The sequence below is a fragment of the Notolepis coatsorum genome (genome assembly GCF_963971535.1).
Source record: "Notolepis coatsorum genome assembly, chromosome: 14".
NCBI classification, from domain to species: Eukaryota; Metazoa; Chordata; class Actinopteri; order Aulopiformes; family Paralepididae; genus Notolepis; species Notolepis coatsorum.
Genome location: NC_140178.1, coordinates 28,528,899 through 28,550,958, shown reverse-complemented (window position 1 = coordinate 28,550,958; position 22,060 = coordinate 28,528,899). Strand labels below are relative to the sequence as shown.

General features: G+C 48.2%; 1 protein-coding gene across 2 annotated transcripts in view; it reads left to right on the top strand.

Moving 5' to 3' along the window:
• Positions 1–5,260: 5,260 nt before the first annotated feature.
• The window catches only part of unm_sa1261 (un-named sa1261), a 40,158-nt gene continuing 23,358 nt past the window's right edge, over positions 5,261–22,060 (top strand). For both annotated transcript variants that reach the window (XM_084328669.1, XM_084328668.1), the window contains exon 1: positions 5,261–5,429. The gene's annotated coding sequence lies outside the window, so the exon portion shown is untranslated. The remainder of the gene's footprint in view (positions 5,430–22,060) is intronic.

Genomic DNA, 22,060 nt, shown 5'->3' with positions numbered 1-22,060 from the left:
TGTACTCACATTTCTTTTTACTGGTTGCGAGATGCCTGTTTTTAAGTTCCAGCTGAGAGGTAGCAGCTGGAAAACATAATGGTTCCATAGCCTGAAGTCTTATGTAGTACAGGTCCAAAGTTTATAAAAGTCCCAAGGTAAATTTATGTTTTACAAAGGTTTTTGTAATGTGTGTACCAGTAAAGATTCTGCATGATTATCCAAAAGGGCCATCCGCTCCCATTCATTCAGAGGCTCTCGTCAAAAGAATGGACTTCTTCATCTTCTTGTGTCACCTTCCCCCACTCTCAGCGCCCGTCTGGGATTGTTTTCGGAGCAGACGCTCCTTGGCTACAACAGTGGTCAATCATTTTTGCCATCATCTGTGACTGTTCAGTTCAGGACCACTCGTCCGAACGGCTTGACAAATTGCCGGATGTTTCATCTTGTAACTCGAGAATGGAATCACACAATAGGTTGAGTGTGGTGACGATCGAAAGGCAGCAAATTCAGATTTCCAACAATGTATTGGTTGATCGGCAAAAACGCAGCCCGATGGGCGGTCAGGTGGCGTAGCGGAGATTGTGCTCATCACCAATGCAAGAGGCTGCGGTCTCGACTCCCAGAGAGTCAGCATTGCCTTGGCTCGGGCTGATCGCTATACCAACTCGTTTGGCTGAGTTATGGGGAGGGGAGCCGTGGGTGGGTCCTGGGCGTTGTGGACAGCGACCCCTACAGTTCGGTCGGGGCGCCTGCTCAGCAAGGGTAGGATCTGGAGAGAGGTAGTGCGACCTTCCACACGTTACACTCTCCCGGTGAGAATCTGCGCGGCCAGGCTGGCTGCCGGCAGGCTGCACATGCGTCGGAGGAAAGCATGTGACAGTCTCCGGCCTCTCGGACCAACAGTAGGGGAAAGTGCGCAACAACCAGGAAGGGGGTTGGGAATTGGCATAACGACTAACAGTGGGATGGGCGAAAAATCGGAAAAAGAAGGAGGGGGAAAAAAGATAATAATAAAAAATAAATATAAAAAATAAAAAACGCAGCCCGGAGCCGACAGACGAGAGCAAAGTTCTGCAAACGTGCGCGCCGTCCGATGTTTAAGAGATTAATTGCTCAACCTTGACCATTGAGTGGCGCCAATGTTCAGAGCTAGGCCTCTATGAGAGGGTGATATACTCTTCATGGGGCCAGGGCTCCATCTACTAACTAACTAGCATATCACTCACACTGGCAAGTATTCAATTCTTGGCGTGCAGAGCATGGCCTAGATGCAGAATCCTGCAATGTGCAGGTCGTATTGCAATTCTTGCAATCTCGTCTGGATGATGGGTTATCTGCCTCCACTTTGAGTCTATCTGGCAGCTGTTTCTGTGGGCCATGATCGGCGTTCAGAGGGTCCAGTGGGGAAGCAGCCCTTGGTCTCTAGGTTAATGAAGAGAGTCAGGTGTTTGCGTCCAGTCAGGCAGGTGGTACGCTGGGACCTGGACATTGTATTGTCTGCTCTTGAGTCAGCTTCTTTGAAGCACCTCTCTATGAAAGTAGCTAGCCTTTCTACTGGCAGTCACTTCCACCAAGACGGTTGGTGAGTTGCATGCACACTTGGTTAGCCTTGATTGCTTCCAGATGGAGCCTGGTACTCAGACCCAATGCTTCTTTCTTGCCAAAGGCTCTGCGTAGGGGATATGTTAACATTCCTTGGAGTTTGTCTGCTTATTCTCCTTCTACTACAGGAGAAGGGTAGGAATTGGCATCCATCTCGCTTTGTCCTGTGAGGGCTCTGGAAGCTGTGTGTCAAAGGCTGTCCCATTGGATAGTGGGCACTCAGCATATCGAGCCAGTTGAAGTCATTTACATTTAGTCATTTAGTTGACGCTTTTATCCAAAGCGACTTACAAGTTCTGTACGACAAGTCATCAGGAAGGGTACAACTCTATCAGCTGAGTAACAATGTCCATCAGAGTGTTGCGTGTTACAGTGTAGGTTAGTTTATTAGGACAAGTGCATGACAGTAAGGTTAGTTGGGGTTCATGGCACATTCTACCAGGAGAATAGCCCCATCAAGGGATATGTAGGGTGTTTCCCTCTCTGAAGTGTGGCACAGCCAGTTGGGCCTCATCTGCCACCTTTGCTAGATTATTTCAGGTCAAGGTAAACTTTATTATCCAGCAAGAGGAAATTGATGTGGTCCTACACGGCTCATTTACACACAGAGATACATTTGTATACCCCCAGCACCCCTACACACACATAATCTACAAATACAATATAAAATGTACAAGGGAGGCCCCTAAAAACAAAAACACACATATACACATATACACACATATACACACATATACACACATATACACACATATACACACACACACACACACACACACACACACACACACACACACACACACACACACACACACACACACACACACACACACACACGCACACAGTATCCTGAGCATGCTAGTAATATAAAAATATACATCATATACAATGTGCAATCCAACTTTACAAGAGAAACCGCTGGCCAAAGTACAATCTAAAAGTACAGTAAAACAGTCTATCTATCTGTCTAATTGCCGCAGGCACCAATGATTTGCTGTGTCCAGTTGTTCTAATTTTCTGGTGCAGGTTTCTGCTGTTTGACCTGCTACTCCCTTTGAGTTTCAGATGGAGAGGATGGGTGGGATCATTGAGGATCTGATCAGCCTTTTCTTTTTTTATCAGGTCATTGTGTTATCAGATCATCTGTTATCTGCTCCCATGTCTGCTTCTCTGCAGACATGGGAGAATATTTTAACCCCTGTCTCTGTCTCTGAGTGAATTTATCGATATAGACATTCCAGTGACCTTCTACCTCATACTGGACATGAGCACCACCGGTCCCATGGAACAGCTTCATACTGATTTCTGTCTGGTCTGCAGCGTTGAACCTTACCTGCTCTGCCTCCACCTATTCTGAGTTGTTTCTCCTGCCCCCCAGGGCATATGGCTGACCCATCGTCTTGTATCTCATCCTGTTTACATACACCTGCAGTAGTTCTTAGTTCTATCCATTACTTACATTTCTCAATTCTCTTATACTTTGATTCTATTGTCACCATGGATGCATGCATGCCTGTTCTGGTTAAGTACTTCTATTCTATTCACATACTTGCTTACTACTTGTATCTATTGCTATGTCCGCTCATCACAAACACGCAAACTATCTAACGCCAGCTGTCTCCGTCTCCCTGTGAGAGGTTGTCTCGTGGTGATGACCGGAGTGGTGGACGTCCCGTGATGATGGCCGGGAGGATGCGATCCCCTCTACGCCGCCCCCATACCTCAAGTGGATCCGTCATCAGCTCTATTTTCAATCTTTCAAAATGTTCTTATATACCTAGTTGCTATTGCATGTACTTGTTTGTGAAGAGACCATGTTGCAGCCATGATGCAGCTGGCTCTGGTTAGACTCTAGGACTAGGGGCTAGATCCACAAAGAATGGATTGCATGGTGTTAATTGCACCCTTACTTACAATTCATGATGAATTGAAAATGGGGGACCCTGATGTAAACAAGACGAAGGTCTTTCTCTGGTCTGCATCCCCTTAACAATTGTCTGTATTGAGCCGTACTGTATTGTACCCATTCTGCAATCTGTTAATAAAATCTTCATTCAATCAATCACCTGTGCAGTGACACACACACAATTGTTAAGGGGATGCAGACCAGAGAAAGACCTTCGTCTTGTTTACATCAGGCCAGGTCCCCCATTTTCAATTCATCGTGAATTGTAAGGGTGCAATTAGCACCGTGCAATCCATTCTTTGTGGATCTGTTTTTCAACTCTCGTCTGGTGGCCTGACTGTTGCTGGTCCTACCTCAACTACCAGGTGATTGGGGTATGTATTGCTACCCACATTAGAGTGATCCAAATGCAGGGACACATATAATAAAAGTTATATAGGTAACCGCACGGCCTCAAAACTGTTTCCAGCAGGTGCTCTTTCTCACCTCGAATGTATCCTTCTGCCACGGAGTGAGACCCACTTTGGGGTGATCCACTCGGGTCTCATCAGAACCGTGGTTATGTAACCTTTGTTCTTCATACTAACTCCAGATAGTTAGCCACGAATCAATACACAGTCTGATACAAGATCACACCCTCGTCTGTCAGCTGACTGGGGCTCACTGACATTACATTGGACATAATTGTGTGATAGACAGTAAAGGGCTAACCTTCTGTATTGTCACAGTGAAAGGGTTAACCGGCTGTCGTGTGGCAGTGAAAGGGTTGATCGCATTGTTTATCTCCGTCTGTCCGGCTCGGCCTCGGCCCTGCAGCGTCTGTCCCGTCTCGCTGGAGATGAAGTCCGTTGCCCGCAGAATACCAATGTAGTGGTGAGTGACGCAGGTCCTGCGCACGGGATGAGGATGACTCAGGTCCATAACGGATCAGAACCATACAGAGTGACACACACTGTTAGTGAGGAGGACCAGGCCAGCATCGGGTGTGAGGACACTTTGAGAGTTATCAAATTGTTTGCTGATCCTATACTGCTCTCGATTCTGCACACGCACACGCACACACACACAGCAAATACAACAATCAACAACATAAGCTACTGATTGATCAAATGCGCAGGCTGTCCCTTGCTGATATCCCCCACAGCAGCACAGCACAGGCAAGACTGCAGTACAATGCATTTTACATTTCGCAACACATCATTCATGAATCACAGGTCAATCTTCTTCTTGGGAATCCTAAACATTTCAGTTTGCTTGTTTGTGGACAGGAGTCGGGCACCCCCCCCCCCCCCCCCCCCCCTTATTATATCCAACCAACGACAGGGTGCCAATGCCATGGCCCATTATACAAATTAATATTGAGTCAATATTATTGACACTTATCCACTCACACCTGGCTCAACATTTGCATAATTATACAGCAAACTGAATCACTGAAGGCTGCACGTTTTCTCCAGCACATCTTGTGTTGTGCGGACGGTGCCCGCTTTGTGTTTATTCTCGTTGCGCAGAGGAGGGTAACCTCGTTCCCAGCTTTATCTCGAGAGAAGAGGAGGGGGGGAGGGAGTTATAGACCCGCCTCTCACTTGTCGGTCTGTGTTCTGATTGGTCTGTGTGTCTGCGTCGGTCTGTGTTCTGATTGGGCGACGGGTTCGGTGGGCGGGCCTTGCGATCTCGCCGCCTGCCAGTGGAGCGCAGAAACAATAGGGCTGAACACACGGCAAGGGGAGGCAGTGTGTCAGATACACCAGTGGTCCAGTCTCCTCCAGACCGTTCTGTACAGCGGTACCGTAGCATCGACAATCTGCGAAGACGGCGGTCTAGTTTGAGTCCAGAATAGATCAAAGGAGCCTGCGACATTTTCTCCCTAGTTAAGAGAGTAAAGGGTATTCCGAATGACATGAGAGCAGCATATCTCGCATGCAGCGCAGTCTGAAAGGTAAGCTCCTATATAATCAATGCTTTATGATTATTTTGGCTGAACCATCATCATCCTCCGTTTCAATGACATTATAATCGCCATTTCCACCCAGTGCTCCCAAAAGGCTTTGCATTCGCTGCCACACTATACAGATGCCACTGCTGGCATGAATTGAAATGGAAAATCCCTGCCCATCATGTCTTTGTGCTGGTGTCTCTTGTCTCCACTGTTCCATTGCAAAGCAGTCAGTGCAATGTACTATAGGCTACTAATTACGTTAACACCCGTGCAATTGTGTGGTCGATGGGGGGCTTTGCCTGGCAAGGGTTTCTATTACACACGTTTTTTTTTTTTTTTTTTTTTAAATCGCGTGTTCAATTCTCACGAGCCACTGAGTGGTAATAAAGTGTTATGCATCATGTGACAACACCGTTAGGTATAATAGAACAATGGGGGATGCTGTGAAGCTATTGTCTGTGTCAGGTCGACTACAACTGTGCTCTGTGCCCCACGTGATCACCTGATTGTCCCCCCCCCCTGTTTTGTATACTTGCAGAATGCAACTTGTGCCTTTACCATTCAATATTTATAGATGCTCATTAGCCGTCCCTGTCGGCTGTCGCACTCACACACCATGGCATACACACACACACACACACACACACACACACACACACACACACACACACACACACACACACATGTGTAAAAAATCAATACTAATGGTTACTTGATTTGTCATGTGAGTGGTGACAGTCAGTTGAAACGCATGCATGCTAGGCAACACGCCACAGTTCACCACACAGATTATCGCTTGGTGCTTGTTGACCTGCTGCATACTTCCATTTCTTTGCAATGTCACAACGACATCAACCACAACATTTGACTGATTTGTCGATTAATGATTGGTTAGTCAACACAAGAGTCCTGTGAATTTTTGTTGACTAAGGATTTATTCAGTGGAGGCCGGGTGATTGGAGAGAGAGGCTCTGTGACTCTTCAGGCAGTGATGGGAGATAGAGGCTCTGTGACTCCTCAGACAGTGGGAGATAGAGGCTCTGTGACTCCTCAGACAGTGGGAGATAGAGGCTCTGTGACTCCTCAGACAGTGGGAGATAGAGGCTCTGTGACACCTCAGACAGTGATTGGAGATAGAGGCTCTGTGACACCTCAGACAGTGGGAGATAGAGGCTCTGTGACACCTCAGACAGTGATTGGAGATAGAGGCTCTGTGACTCCTCAGACAGTGGGAGATAGAGGCTCTGTGACTCCTCAGACAGTGGGAGATAGAGGCTCTGTGACTCCTCAGACAGTGGGAGATAGAGGCTCTGTGACTCCTCAGACAGTGATTGGAGATAGAGGCTCTGTGACTCCTCAGACAGTGGGAGATAGAGGCTCTGTGACTCCTCAGACAGTGATTGGAGATCGAGGCTCTGTGACTCTTCAGACAGTGGGAGATAGAGGCTCTGTGACTCTTCAGACAGTGGGAGATAGAGGCTCTGTGACTCCTCAGACAGTGATTGGAGATAGAGGCTCTGTGACTCCTCAGACAGTGGGAGATAGAGGCTCTGTGACTCCTCAGACAGTGATGGGAGATAGAGGCTCTGTGACTCCTCAGACAGTGGGAGATAGAGGCTCTGTGACTCCTCAGACAGTGATTGGAGATAGAGGCTCTGTGACTCCTTAGACAGTGGGAGATAGAGGCTCTGTGACTCCTCAGACAGTGGGAGATAGAGGCTCTGTGACTCCTCAGACAGTGGGAGATGTAGGCTCTGTGACTCTTCAGACAGTGGGAGATAGAGGCTCTGTGACTCTTCAGACAGTGGGAGATAGAGGCTCTGTGACTCCTCAGACAGTGATTGGAGATAGAGGCTCTGTGACTCTTCAGACAGTGATTGGAGATAGAGGCTCTGTGACTCTTCAGACAGTGGGAGATAGAGGCTCTGTGACTCCTCAGACAGTGGGAGATAGAGGCTCTGTGACTCCTCAGACAGTCGGAGATAGAGGCTCTGTGACTCCTCAGACAGTGGGAGATAGAGGCTCTGTGACTCTTCAGACAGTGGGAGATAGAGGCTCTGTGACTCCTCAGACAGTGGGAGATAGAGGCTCTGTGACTCTTCAGACAGTGGGAGATAGAGGCTCTGTGACTCCTCAGACAGTGGGAGATAGAGGCTCTGTGACTCCTCAGACAGTCGGAGATAGAGGCTCTGTGACTCCTCAAGGCCTCTACATGCTACAGCAACTGCAACGCAACTGCAACACAACATCAGCACGACTTCAACGCAACATGTTGCAGAGGGTGTTGTAGAGTGTGTTGTGAGGATGTTGCGTAACTCTCCCCAAAATCTAATCTGAACAACCTTGCGTTGATGTTGGGTAGCAGTGATTGGTTGGTTAGCGAATGGGGGCGGGGCTGTCATAGAATAATATTGGTCCCGCAGGGAGGAGTACTATCCTCGAGTTAACCTAATTTATACAAATGGAAGTATTGATTTCGCCGTAATGAATAATTAAAAAAATATACCGTTAACTGGAATATGTTGTTTCTTTACACATATGTTGGATTATGTAATTGGTTTGTCATGACAAACCAATAGAAAATCGCGAATTAACCGGTGGTTATCCTATTAACATAGCTACAACAACACAGTAACGTTAATATAATTACATGCATCATTGTTTACAATGAACGGTGGGGCTAACCGAAAGGACTGGACACGGACAAGTTAAACAGCAATCAATTAATTTAATATAACAGGTAGTTCGAGCTGCATTTTCGTGCCTACAACCACACCACAGCCACAGGGATATATCCGGCTTTGACGAGCTCTCTCTCTCCTGACGATTAAATTCAGCAGCTCTTCCACCTCGAGTGCCTGACTGTAGCTGCCTGCATTTGCACAAAGGCGTCCATCCCTGCTGCTAGCTAACGTTAAAACTAGGGATGCTCGATATTGGCTTTTTTACCGATACCGATATTCCGATATTGTCCAACTCTTAATTTCCGATACCGATATCAACCGATACCGATATATGCAGGGTTTCCCCCCCCAAAAAACTGAATAATTTCAGGTAACTAATAATTTCACTGGATATATAACAAATATTGTTATTGTTTTTTTCTTTTTTTAAACCGATACCGATATTTTCCGATATCACATTTTACTGCCGATATCGGCCGATAATATCGGTCGGCCGATAATATCGGACATCCCTAGTTAAAACTAACCTAAAGTTAGTTGTTCACCAACAATCTACAGACACCAACAAACACAGAACCGGACTAAGTTACACAAGCAGAAAAGCATCACAAATACTTCCGGTCGGGGGGTTTCAAAATAAAAGAGCGACGTCTAAAGTACCGGAAATGCGTTTATTTTGTACATTATCTAGCGTTAAAACGAACCTAAACTAAGGTTACAACTAACCTAAAGTTAGTTTAGGTTCCTGTTAACGTTAGATAATGTACAAAATAAACGTATTTCCGGTGCTTTAGACGTCGCTCTTTTATTTTGAAACCCCCCGACCGGAAGTATAAATGATGCTTCTTTTTCTGCTTGTTATCAATGGGTTGGTTGAGAAGGGAAGTTTCATCTATCTAGGGACCTAGCTACATCCGGGGTACAATGTTGCATAGGCTGCGCGTCGATGTTGCAGAAGCATAAAGGCAGAGTGTCTGCAACACTGTTGCGTTGTCGATGTTGTGTTGCAGTTGCTGTAGCATGTAGATGCCTTCAGACAGTGGGAGATAGAGGCTCTGTGACTCTTCAGACAGTGATTGGAGATAGAGGCTCTGTGACTCCTCAGACAGTGGGAGATAGAGGCTCTGTGACTCCTCAGACAGTGGGAGATAAAGGCTCTGTGACTCCTCAGACAGTGGGAGATAGAGGCTCTGTGACTCTTCAGACAGTGGGAGATAGAGGCTCTGTGACTCCTCAGACAGTGGGAGATAGAGGCTCTGTGACTCCTCAGACAGTGGGAGATAGAGGCTCTGTGACTCCTCAGACAGTGGGAGGTAGAGGCTCTGTGACTCTTCAGACAGTGGGAGATAGAGGCTCTGTGACTCCTCAGACAGTGGGAGATAGAGGCTCTGTGACTCCTCAGACAGTGGGAGATAGAGGCTCTGTGACTCCTCAGACAGTGGGAGATAGAGGCTCTGTGACTCCTCAGACAGTGATTGGAGATAGAGGCTCTGTGACTCCTCAGACAGTGATTGGAGATAGAGGCTCTGTGACTCCTCAGACAGTGGGAGAGAGGCTCTGTGACTCTTCAGACAGTGATGGGAGATAGAGGCTCTGTGACTCCTCAGACAGTGGGAGATAGAGGCTCTGTGACTCCTCAGACAGTGGGAGATAGAGGCTCTGTGACTCCTCAGACAGTGGGAGATAGAGGCTCTGTGACTCCTCAGACAGTGGGAGATAGAGGCTCTGTGACTCCTCAGACAGTGGGAGATAGAGGCTCTGTGACTCCTCAGACAGTGGGAGATAGAGGCTCTGTGACTCTTCAGACAGTGGGAGATAGAGGCTCTGTGACTCCTCAGTCAGTGGGAGATAGAGGCTCTGTGACTCCTCAGACAGTGGGAGATAGAGGCTATGTGACTCCTCAGACAGTGATTGGAGATAGAGGCTCTGTGACTCCTCAGACAGTGATTGGAGATAGAGGCTCTGTGACTCCTCAGACAGTGGGAGATAGAGGCTCTGTGACTCCTCAGACAGTGGGAGATAGAGGCTCTGTGACTCCTCAGACAGTGGGAGATAGAGGCTCTGTGACTCCTCAGACAGTGGGAGATAGAGGCTCTGTGACTCTTCAGACAGTGGGAGATAGAGGCTCTGTGACTCTTCAGACAGTGATTGGAGATAGAGGCTCTGTGACTCCTCAGACAGTGGGAGATAGAGGCTCTGTGACTCTTCAGACAGTGATTGGAGATAGAGGCTCTGTGACTCCTCAGACAGTGATTGGAGATAGAGGCTCTGTGACTCCTCAGACAGTGGGAGATAGAGGCTCTGTGACTCCTCAGACAGTGATTGGAGATAGAGGCTCTGTGACTCCTCAGACAGTGGGAGATAGAGGCTCTGTGACTCCTCAGACAGTGGGAGATAGAGGCTCTGTGACTCCTCAGACAGTGATGGGAGATAGAGGCTCTGTGACTCCTCAGACAGTGATGGGAGATAGAGGCTCTGTGACTCCTCAGACAGTGATGGGAGATAGAGGCTCTGTGACTCCTCAGACAGTGATTGGAGATAGAGGCTCTGTGACTCCTCAGACAGTGGGAGATAGAGGCTCTGTGACTCCTCAGACAGTGATTGGAGATAGAGGCTCTGTGACTCCTCAGGCAGTGATTGGAGATAGAGGCTCTGTGACTCCTCAGACAGTGGGAGATAGAGGCTCTGTGACTCCTCAGGCAGTGATTGGAGATAGAGGCTCTGTGACTCCTCAGCCAGTGGGAGATAGAGGCTCTGTGACTCCTCAGACAGTGGGAGATAGAGGCTCTGTGACTCCTCAGACAGTGATTGGAGATAGAGGCTCTGTGACTCCTCAGACAGTGGGAGATAGAGGCTCTGTGACTCCTCAGACAGTGATGGGAGATAGAGGCTCTGTGACTCCTCAGACAGTGGGAGATAGAGGCTCTGTGACTCCTCAGACAGTGGGAGATAGAGGCTCTGTGACTCTTCAGACAGTGGGAGATAGAGGCTCTGTGACTCCTCAGCCAGTGGGAGATAGAGGCTCTGTGACTCCTCAGACAGTGGGAGATAGAGGCTCTGTGACTCCTCAGCCAGTGGGAGATAGAGGCTATGTGACTCCTCAGACAGTGGGAGATAGAGGCTCTGTGACTCCTCAGACAGTGATTGGAGATAGAGGCTCTGTGACTCCTCAGACAGTGGGAGATAGAGGCTCTGTGACTCCTCAGACAGTGGGAGATAGAGGCTCTGTGACTCCTCAGACAGTGGGAGATAGAGGCTCTGTGACTCCTCAGACACTAGGAGATAGAGGCTCTGTGACTCCTCAGACAGTGGGAGATAGAGGCTCTGTGACTCCTCAGACAGTGATTGGAGATAGAGGCTCTGTGACTCCTCAGACAGTGGGAGATAGAGGCTCTGTGACTCTTCAGACAGTGGGAGATAGAGGCTATGTGACTCCTCAGACAGTGGGAGATAGAGGCTCTGTGACTCCTCAGACAGTGGGAGATAGAGGCTCTGTGACTCCTCAGACACTAGGAGATAGAGGCTCTGTGACTCCTCAGACAGTGGGAGATAGAGGCTCTGTGACTCCTCAGACAGTGGGAGATAGAGGCTCTGTGACTCCTCAGACAGTGGGAGATAGAGGCTCTGTGACTCCTCAGACACTAGGAGATAGAGGCTCTGTGACTCCTCAGACAGTGGGAGATAGAGGCTCTGTGACTCCTCAGACAGTGGGAGATAGAGGCTCTGTGACTCCTCAGACAGTGGGAGATAGAGGCTCTGTGACTCCTCAGACAGTGATTGGAGATAGAGGCTCTGTGACTCCTCAGACAGTGGGAGATAGAGGCTCTGTGACTCCTCAGACAGTGGGAGATAGAGGCTCTGTGACTCCTCAGACAGTGATGGGAGATAGAGGCTCTGTGACTCCTCAGACAGTGGGAGATAGAGGCTCTGTGACTCCTCAGACAGTGGGAGATAGAGGCTCTGTGACTCTTCAGACAGTGGGAGATAGAGGCTCTGTGACTCCTCAGACACTGGGAGATAGAGGCTATGTGACTCCTCAGACAGTGGGAGATAGAGGCTCTGTGACTCCTCAGACAGTGGGAGATAGAGGCTCTGTGACTCCTCAGACAGTGATTGGAGATAGAGGCTCTGTGACTCCTCAGACAGTGATTGGAGATAGAGGCTCTGTGACTCTTCAGACAGTGGGAGATAGAGGCTCTGTGACTCTTCAGACAGTGGGAGATAGAGGCTCTGTGACTCCTCAGACAGTGATTGGAGATAGAGGCTCTGTGACTCCTCAGACAGTGATGGGAGATAGAGGCTCTGTGACTCCTCAGACAGTGATTGGAGATAGAGGCTCTGTGACTCCTCAGACAGTGATGGGAGATAGAGGCTCTGTGACTCCTCAGACAGTGGGAGATAGAGGCTCTGTGACTCCTCAGACAGTGGGAGATAGAGGCTCTGTGACTCCTCAGACAGTGGGAGATAGAGGCTCTGTGACTCCTCAGACAGTGGGAGATAGAGGCTCTGTGACTCCTCAGACAGTGATGGGAGATAGAGGCTCTGTGACTCTTCAGACAGTGGGAGATAGAGGCTCTGTGACTGAATGAATGAATGAATGAAAACTTTATTTAACAGATTGCAGAATGGGTACAATACAGTACGGCTCAATACATACAATTGTTAAGGGGATGCAGACCTGAGAAAGACGTTTGTCTTGTTTCCATCAGGGTCCCCCATTTTCAATTCATATAGACATATATGACATACATGACATACAGATAGTCAGTACTGCTACATCTATACATTTATGACATACCAGATTTGCAAATACAGTACTGTTTGTGATACAGAAGGAGTCAAGAAAAGGGAGTATATACATTTGACGTAGAAACTGTACATTGGAGGAGGTTGGGTGGGGGGGGTTGGGTACATTGGGATATTGACAACCATACTGGGTAATTTACATTGGAGGTGGTTGGGGGGGGGGGGGGGCGGGGGGCACACTGTATAAACAAGTAACACTGTACATTGAGGGGGGGGGGGAGGAGACACTGTACAAACAAACACAATTGTACATTGAACTATTGACAAAACCATACTAGGTAAATGACTGTACATTGGAGGGGGTTGGGTTAGGATATTTACAGGGGCCAGTGTTGAATTGCAGTCTCCCGTAGGTGTCCCTTGAGAGAGGTTTTGAAAGTGGGTAGTGATCCACATTCCTTTACAGCTTTGGGTAGGGCGTTCCACATTGATGTGGCATAATTGCGAAACGTGTTTAGTCCCTTATTTGAGCCGAATCTGGGTTTAACATGATTTGTGGAGCTCCCTCTGGTGTTGTGATCGTGGTATTCACTGACCTTTGGGAAGTATTTTGACATGTACATGGGTACCTTGGTCGTGTAGTGTATCTTGTAGACCAGGCCCATTGCAAGTTGTTGTACTCTGTCGTCTACTCTAAGCCATCCTAGGTTGTCAAAGTGGGCAGGGGTGAGGTGGGTTCTAGGAGTAAGGTCAAGCAGTAGTCTGACCAGTTTGTTTTGAGATGTTTGTAATTTTGTTTTTAGCGCCTTTGAGGTGCTTTGGTACCATGAGGTGCAAGCATAGTCGTAGTACCCCTGAATGAGTGCTCCTGCCAGAGTCTTCAGGGTGTTCTTGTTTACCAGAGAGGAGATCCGGTACAAGAATCGAGTTCGTTGGTTGACTTTTTTTATTACATTGGATGCCATTTTGTCACAGGAGAGATTAGCCTCTAGGATGGAACCCAGGTAGGTAATTTCATCTTTCCTTGTGACAATATTGTCACCCACTGTAACTGAGAAGCCGTCGGTCTTGCTGAGTTTGTTATTTGAACCGAAGAGAATGGACTCTGTTTTGCCCATGTGTAATGATAGTTTGTTATCAGCGAGCCATATGCAGATTCTGCCTAGTTCCGAGCTGAGGGTTTTTTCAACCTGTAACTTGTTCTTGTCAGAGACCAGCAGGGCTGAGTCGTCCGCAAACAGGAACAAGTTGCAGTCACAAGCTGACGACAGTGGGAGATAGAGGCTCTGTGACTCCTCAGACAGTAGGAGATAGAGGCTCTGTAAGGCCTAACAAAATTAATAGTTGGTTTCAGGTTGCCGACCGACCCTGCCGATTTAGGTGCGACCCAATATATTTTATGGGGTTTTAAAAAAAATTATAAAAAAAAAAAAATCCGTTTTTTTTTTTTTTTTTTTGGAATAAAGTTTCATAGAAATCTTAGTCAAACATTTAGTATTATGGATATTAAACATGCTGGCAGAGTACATGCATCCATGTTGTTGTGAACATTTTAATTAAATAAAGAAATCCCTATCCATAGTCGCCGTGGGAAAGAATAAAATAAAAAAATAAAATAAAATAAATTCCCTACCTACCCATGGCCAAACTGACAACCAACCTGAAACCAACTATTAATTTTGTTAGGCCTAACTCTCAGACACTAGAGATAGAGGCTCTGTGACTCCTCAGACACTAGGAGATAGAGGCTCTGTGACTCCTCAGACAGTGGGAGATAGAGGCTCTGTGACTCCTCAGACAGTGGGAGATAGAGGCTCTGTGACTCCTCAGACAGTGGAGATAGAGGCTCTGTGACTCTTCAGAAAGTGATTGGAGATAGAGGCTCTGTGACTCCTCAGACAGTGATGGGAGATAGAGGCTCTGTGACTCCTCAGACAGTGATTGGAGGTAGAGGCTCTGTGACTCCTCAGCCAGTGGGAGATAGAGGCTCTGTGACTCCTCAGACAGTGATGGGAGATAGAGGCTCTGTGACTCCTCAGACAGTGGGAGATAGAGGCTCTGACTCCTCAGACAGTGATGGGAGATATAGGCTCTGTGACTCCTCAGACAGTGATTGGAGATAGAGGCTCTGTGACTCCTCAGACAGTGATGGGAGATAGAGGCTCTGTGACTCTTCAGACAGTGGGAGATAGAGGCTCTGTGACTCCTCAGACAGTGGGAGATAGAGGCTCTGTGACTCCTCAGACAGTAGGAGATAGAGGCTCTGTGACTACACTAGGAGATAGAGGCTCTGTGACTCCTCAGACAGTGACTCTGGAGATAGAGGCTCTGTGACTCCTCAGACAGTGACTCTGGAGACCGGCTGATCTCACAGCTGAGCCTCCTGAGCCCCTCCCCTCCTCGAGTGACTCTCGAAATGGATCTCGACAGACATGAGCGATGAATACCTCCCACACATACTGTAAACGCGTCCAAGCACAGAGGATCAGACAGTACTACCGTGGGAATTCTTCATGCGGCCATTATTGTATAGTGTGTGAGGCTGGGTGTATGCTTTTTGCTTTGGAGAGAGAGAGAGAGAGAGAGAGAGAGAGAGAGAGAGAGAGAGAGGAGAGAATGACTCTGTCGCTGTGTCTGGTCTTCTTGTCTTCTCTCACATCCACATCACCATTTATTTACCATTTACATCCTCTACTGGAGAGAATGAGAAAGAGAGAGAGAGAGAGAGAGAGAGAGAGAGAGAGAGAGAGAGAGAGAGAGAGAGAGAGAGAGAGAAAGAGAGAGAGAGAGATTGGTACTAGAGACAGACAGACAGATACATCACACACAGAACACACACAACTGACAGACAGAGGGGGTGGGGGCATGGCAGCATGGCAGGAAGGGAATGCCCGGGCCAGTGATGTGCCACTGAGCGTGCAGCAGAGGCACAAAGCCCCCAGTGCTCGCAGATGGGGAGGAGGCCTCGCCAGCCCAAAGCCTCCCCGCTTTGATGTGCTCCACAGCCCCCATGAACATCGCGTGTGAGCGGAGGGCCCCGGGGCTCAGAGCTGGAGGCAGTACACTAGCCAGCAGACTGGCACTAACTCCCCCGAGGAGGATCTGCCCCGGGCCGCCTGGCTGCCCCCCCTGAGAGACCCCTGAGGGGGCTGCCAAGCACGCCGGCGCCGCAGAGTCCTGTCGAGCTCAGTCCGTGTCCGGCATCTTACTTGATTTGTCCAGTGTGTCGCTGCGATGGCGGCGGCCGTCCAGGTGCTTCTCTCACGCCGCTCTTCCATCCAACTATTTCGAGTTCACACACTCTGGGATTTACACCTCACAATATACTCACAATAGAGAAATATCAGCCCCTATTATGCGAGGGTTGTGTAAATTGTCATGACAACTAGGGATGGACCGAATATTCAGCCACCGAAAATTATGGTCCGAAAATGGTTAAAAATGGCACTTTCGGCTTTCGGCCGAAAGGGTTTTAGCACCGAAAATATATCACCGAATGTCAAATAACGTGTTGTTGTGATGACGTAATCAAAACGCGACTACAGACATACGGTAGCATGTGCAACGTGTAAATGTGAGCAGCTTGGCAGCTCTTCCTGCATTCTACAGCCTGTGACAACTCTTCTTGGGACTCGCGCTGTTTCTATGTAAACTCCGCGAGCAAACGCATCCAATAAATGCGTCTTTAACATGCTTTATATCCTTGCCATTACTATATGCTCGTCGTGGTTAAAAACCTTTTTAACTAACGTTAGCGTTGACCTAGCTAACATCGCTTCCATTCCTTTCACCTGTCTCTCTTAAGCTACGTCATCCCCGGCTAAGAGTCACGGGATGTGTAGTAAATACAACAGTCCTTCCATGTAGGCTAGAACCGCGTGAATTATGACTCAGTAACACTACAGTAACATCAATTAAGTCTGCTATAAGCTATTCTCCCTCTCGTGTGTGTGTCTTTATGCAGATCTTTATGCAGTTTTAAAGCACCTTGGCTTTGTTCTGAATGCACTTTGTTGTAGTTATCCTACAGAGAAAAGAAAATGCACTTGACTTTAATGCACATTTTGTTGTATGCAAAGAGAAAATGTTTAAATTGTACAATCTTTCAGCAGTCAGTCTGGAATTAATGTATGCATTCAAAAGTGCTGAATAAATGTTTTATGGGCCCATAATAGTGATTATTAATATTATTTAAGTTAAGTTTTGCCATAATCATGTCTTTTGCCATAATCAGGTAGCTGAAAAAAAAAAAAAAAAACATTATATATATATTTATATTAATCATTTTCTGCCTTTCGGCATTCGGTTTTCGGCCAACTGTTTCCTATTTTCGGTATCGGTTTCGGCCAAGAATTTCCCATTCGGTGCATCCCTAATGACAACCACAGAAAACAACCCTGCTGACCCCATGTAAGAGCAGTTTACGGTTAGTCTACACTTGAGTGATGAGCTTGTCTTGCGAGTGGAAAATCTCCAGAAAGAAATATGAGACATTTAGTTTGAACACATATTGAAGTGATTAAAAATGTACTGTTAATGGTAGTGAAATGACCTCCTCTGTTATATAAAGGGAACTTTGTTGTCTGGTTGTCTCTCTCTCTCTCCTCTCTCTCTCTCTCTCTCTCTCTCTCTCTCTCTCCTCCTCTCCTCTCTCTCTCTCTCTTCTGTCTCTGTCTCTGTCTCTGTCTCTCTCTCTGTCTCTGTCTCTGTCTCTCTCTATCTCTCTCTCTCTCTCTGTTTCTCTCTCTCTCTGTTTCTCTCTCTCTCTCTCTCTTCTCTCTCTCTCTCTCCTCTCTCTCCTCTCTCTCTCTGTCTCTGTCTCTCTCTCTGTCTCCTGTCTCTGTCTCTCTCTATCTCTCTCTCTCTCTCTCTGTTTCTCCTCTCTCTCTGTTTCTCTCACTCTCTGTTTCTCTCTCCCTCTCTCTCTGCCTCTCCCTCTCCCTCTCTCTCTCCCTCTCTCTCCCTGATGGTCAATGGCCCAGGTAATTGAACAACATGCTAGTCCAGCAAAACTCAAATTGCAATTCCACTGAACCGGTTCTCCAGTGTTGTGTGGGATCTGGCTTTCTAGACACTAGACATACCCACAGAAATGAGAACACATTTTGTTCAGCAAGAAACAAACACAGGATATTGTTTGTTCCCCGGGCGAGCAGGGACTGAGGGCTAGACATGCGTCCGGCAGGAGTTTCCTAAAGTTGCCGTGACGTCTAGGATGCACCAATCCGACTTTTTCAGTCCCGATACCGATACCTGGGTTTGGGTATCGGCCAATACCGATCCGATACCGATTGTCCAATTTCTTTTCTCCCAAAAAGGTAAAAATAAATAAATATGTATCCACAATTTTTATATATTAAATATATATTTTTTTAAGAATTGTAAAGGATCACAAGTGTGTTTTTGATTTGTTGTAAACAAAGACAGAAAATAAACTTCATTCATTCAATTAATAAACTGTATGCCTCACTGTCACTATGTGGAGAGACTGGGATCATTCTTTTGTGCAAGGCAACATCAGGCTTGACTTAAACATTACTTTCCTAATTTAGTGAAACTAAATGTAACAAATTAACACATAGATATAAATGTACTGAATGGTTATTTATTATTTTATTTATTATAAATCAGATTTTTTTTTTTTTACCGAAACCCGATCCAGCTATTTTACTGATATCGGCGGCCGATACCGATACCAATATCGGATCGGTGCATCCCTAGTGACGTCAGGTGGGTCATGTGACGAGTCCACAATATGCAACGCAGCCGGGGGGGCTGTAATGTGGATGTCTTCTATAGCCTCCTGTCTCCTGCCCTAGTGCCTCAATAGGTTGAGCAATGAGCATGGACCACACATTCAAGCATTTCAAGGTGGGGGGGGGGGGGGGGGGGGGGCATATAAATCATGCATCGACCGGGAAGAAATTGCTGATGTAAGGAGGACTGCCACACACCGCCATGATGTTGCTAGCTTGCGAGTTGGTTAGTCGCCGGTGCAGTGCTGACGTCAGTGTCGCCAAAGACAGGACGGTAATGGCTAGAAGGTGTCCACATTACAGTGTTGCATTGTGGGACTCCTCACATGACATGACCCACCTGACGTCACGGCTGCTTTATGAAACTCCTACTGCCATTGTGGCCACTCACTCACTCACTCACTCACTCACTCACTCACTCACTCACTCACTCACTCACTCACTCATGGATGTTCTGTGAGGGCCATTTTAGTCGAACGCATGCGCAGATCATGTACATGATTCTAGCGACTTATAGCACTAAATACTCAGCCCGGTACGGCCTTCAAATGGTAAATGGACTGCATGTATAATAGTGCTTTTATCTAAAGCGCTTAAACAACTTGTGCCTCACATTCACCCATTCACTCACACGTTCACGGCGGAGCATTCAAGCTGCCAACCTGCTCATCGGGAGCAATTAGGGGTTAAGTGTCTTGCTCAAGGACACTTTGACACGCTGCCAGGAGGAGATGGAATCAAACCGGGAAACTTACGATTAACAGGGTCAGGATGACACACAGGGCTGCTAGCGTTTGTAACATTAACCAAACAACTTTCCACAGCTGGCAAGGCGTCCAGCGCATAACGTTACTTGCTCCGTGGGTGCGAGCTCGCGCCTTTCATGCTTCAGAGCCACTATAGGCTATAGTGCTGTACAAGGATCAGCCATGCATACGGTATGAGTGATCTGAGTCGCACTCGAAGGTGTAAGTAGCTGAGAGACGACCCGGTGTGAACATGCCCGCAGAGGACAAGAGCAGAGTGGATCACGGTGCCACCCTCTTCATTTAGTCATGAGCCGGCTAATCGCCATCATCCAGGTTGTAAACCGCGAGGGACACTCTCCTGACACAACCTGTAAATCACGCAACGGCGATTCCATTTGTCTCTCCCTTGGGATTTCTTTTTCTAAGGGCAGTTCATCCTGGTTAGGTGTTTTCAGATGGCAAAGATGTGCATAAGAGAGGGGGGAGCTGTGAAAGGAGAGCATGGGTAGACACAGAACAGGGCCAGCCACACACCCTGTCTTTTTTACTCCTGACTTTTCTCAGACATTTGATATTCTGATGAAGTGAGGAGGTGGATTATTTACAATCGTGCACAATTAAAATATCATAGCATTTTGTTTATGTGAGATGGGGACGTTTTTTTTAACAACCTTTTTACCTGGTTGAAGTCATTTTGATTTGGCATACGTACAAGATTATCAAGTGTAAATCTTGTACGAAAGGAGTTTGACAGGAAGCATATTAGGAAACACAGGAATGTTTTCTTTCTATGTTTCTTTCTTTCTTTTTGTGTGTGTGTGTGTGTGTGTGTGTGTATGTGTATGTGTGTGTGTGTGTGTGTGTGTGTGTGTGTGTGTGTGTGTGTGTGTGTGTGTGTGTGTGTGTGTGTGTGTGTGTGTGTGTGTGTGTGTGTGTGTGTGTGTGTGTGTGTGTGTGAAACATGTGGAGAACAGGAGGGAGACTCAATTACTCAGCACTTTTGGCAGCTGTCACATTACCTAGAGTCACTTGGCCCAAAGATTGACACCCCTTCTTGCTGTCGTCGCTAGAGAGATAAATGGAAGGCCCTCCCTCTCCCTCCGAACCGTCCGTGTCCCGTGCATCAATCCTCCGCGGGTCCCGCCGCTGCCATCTCTCCCCTGTGCTGCACAAGAGGCAGTAACGACCGGGGGAAATGCAGCCGGGGGGGGGGGGGGGGGGGGGGTGCAGGTCCGTGACGCCAAGGGAGATCGGTGGAAAACAGAGCCTGGGCCGTGACTTGAACACAAACGAGCCGGAGTCCATTGAGGAGAACCGCGGTGGGGCAGACATGGCTTGGCATTCCAAGAGGCTCTCTGGGGAACAGCCCCCTAGCACGATTACCCTTAGAGGGGGAGCGGGTCTGCCTGGCGGGGCAGCCAAGGGCTGAGGGGTGGATTACCCCAAGGGGCCGAGGGTGGATTATTTTATAAAAAAAAATCATTTTAACTTGATCTAACCAGGCAAATCAATTAAGAACAAATTCTTATTTACAATGTGGCCTGGCAAGAGACAACGCCTCTTGAGGGGGGGGGGCTGAAAAGGAATTCAGGATCAAGCATTTCCGACATACAATATATGTTATTACAATATAAATATGTATACAACAAGCAATATAGCAGTGAGAGGGGCACCATGACAGACAGGGGGTTGAGGATGTTACTGAGTTGAGAAACAGTTGCAGGAATCAGTGAGAATGTTCATCAGAGAGTGCTTGAATGTTGATTTAGGCATAAAGGTGACCAGTTTGATTACCCCGAGAAGGGGAGTGGAGCTGGTGGGCTGTCGAGGGCGGAGGGTGGATTACCCCGAGAAGGGGAGTGGGGCTAGTGGCTGTCGAGGGCGGAGGGTGGATTACCCCGAGAAGGGGAGTGGGGCTGGTGGCTGTCGAGGGCGGAGGGTGGATTACCCCGAGAAGGGGAGTGGGGCTAGTGGCTGTCGAGGGCGGAGGGTGGATTACCCCGAGAAGGGGAGTGGGGCTGGTGGCTGTCGAGGGCGGAGGGTGGATTACCCCGAGAAGGGGAGTGGGGCTAGTGGCTGTCGAGGGCGGAGGGTGGATTACCCCGAGAAGGGGAGTGGGGCTGGTGGCTGTCGAGGGCGGAGGGTGGATTACCCCGAGAAGGGGAGTGGGGCTGGTGGGCTGTCGAGGGCGGAGGGTGGATTACCCCGAGAAGGGGAGTGGGGCTGGTGGCTGTCGAGGGCGGAGGGTGGATTACCCCGAGAAGGGGAGTGGGGCTGGTGGCTGTCGAGGGCGGAGGGTGGATTACCCCGAGAAGGGGAGTGGGGCTGGTGGGCTGTCGAGGGCGGAGGGTGGATTACCCCGAGAAGGGGAGTGGAGCTGGTGGCTGTCGAGGGCGGAGGGTGGATTACCCCGAGAAGGGGAGTGGAGCTGGTGGCTGTCGAGGGTGGATTACCCCGAGAAGGGGAGTGGGGCTGGTGGCTGTCGAGGGTGGATTACCCCGAGATGGTGGCTGTCGAGGGTGGATTACTCCGAGAAGGGAAGTGGGGCTGGTTGCTGGTGGCTGCCGAGGGCTGCTTCAGAGCCACAGCAGAGGGGAGGCTTTTAATTAGTGGCGGTTGTGTCCTCTTTCATCTCCAGGCTCTTTGAAATGGCACGTGTGTGAGTATGAATACTGGTATCATGGGATTCTGAAAAA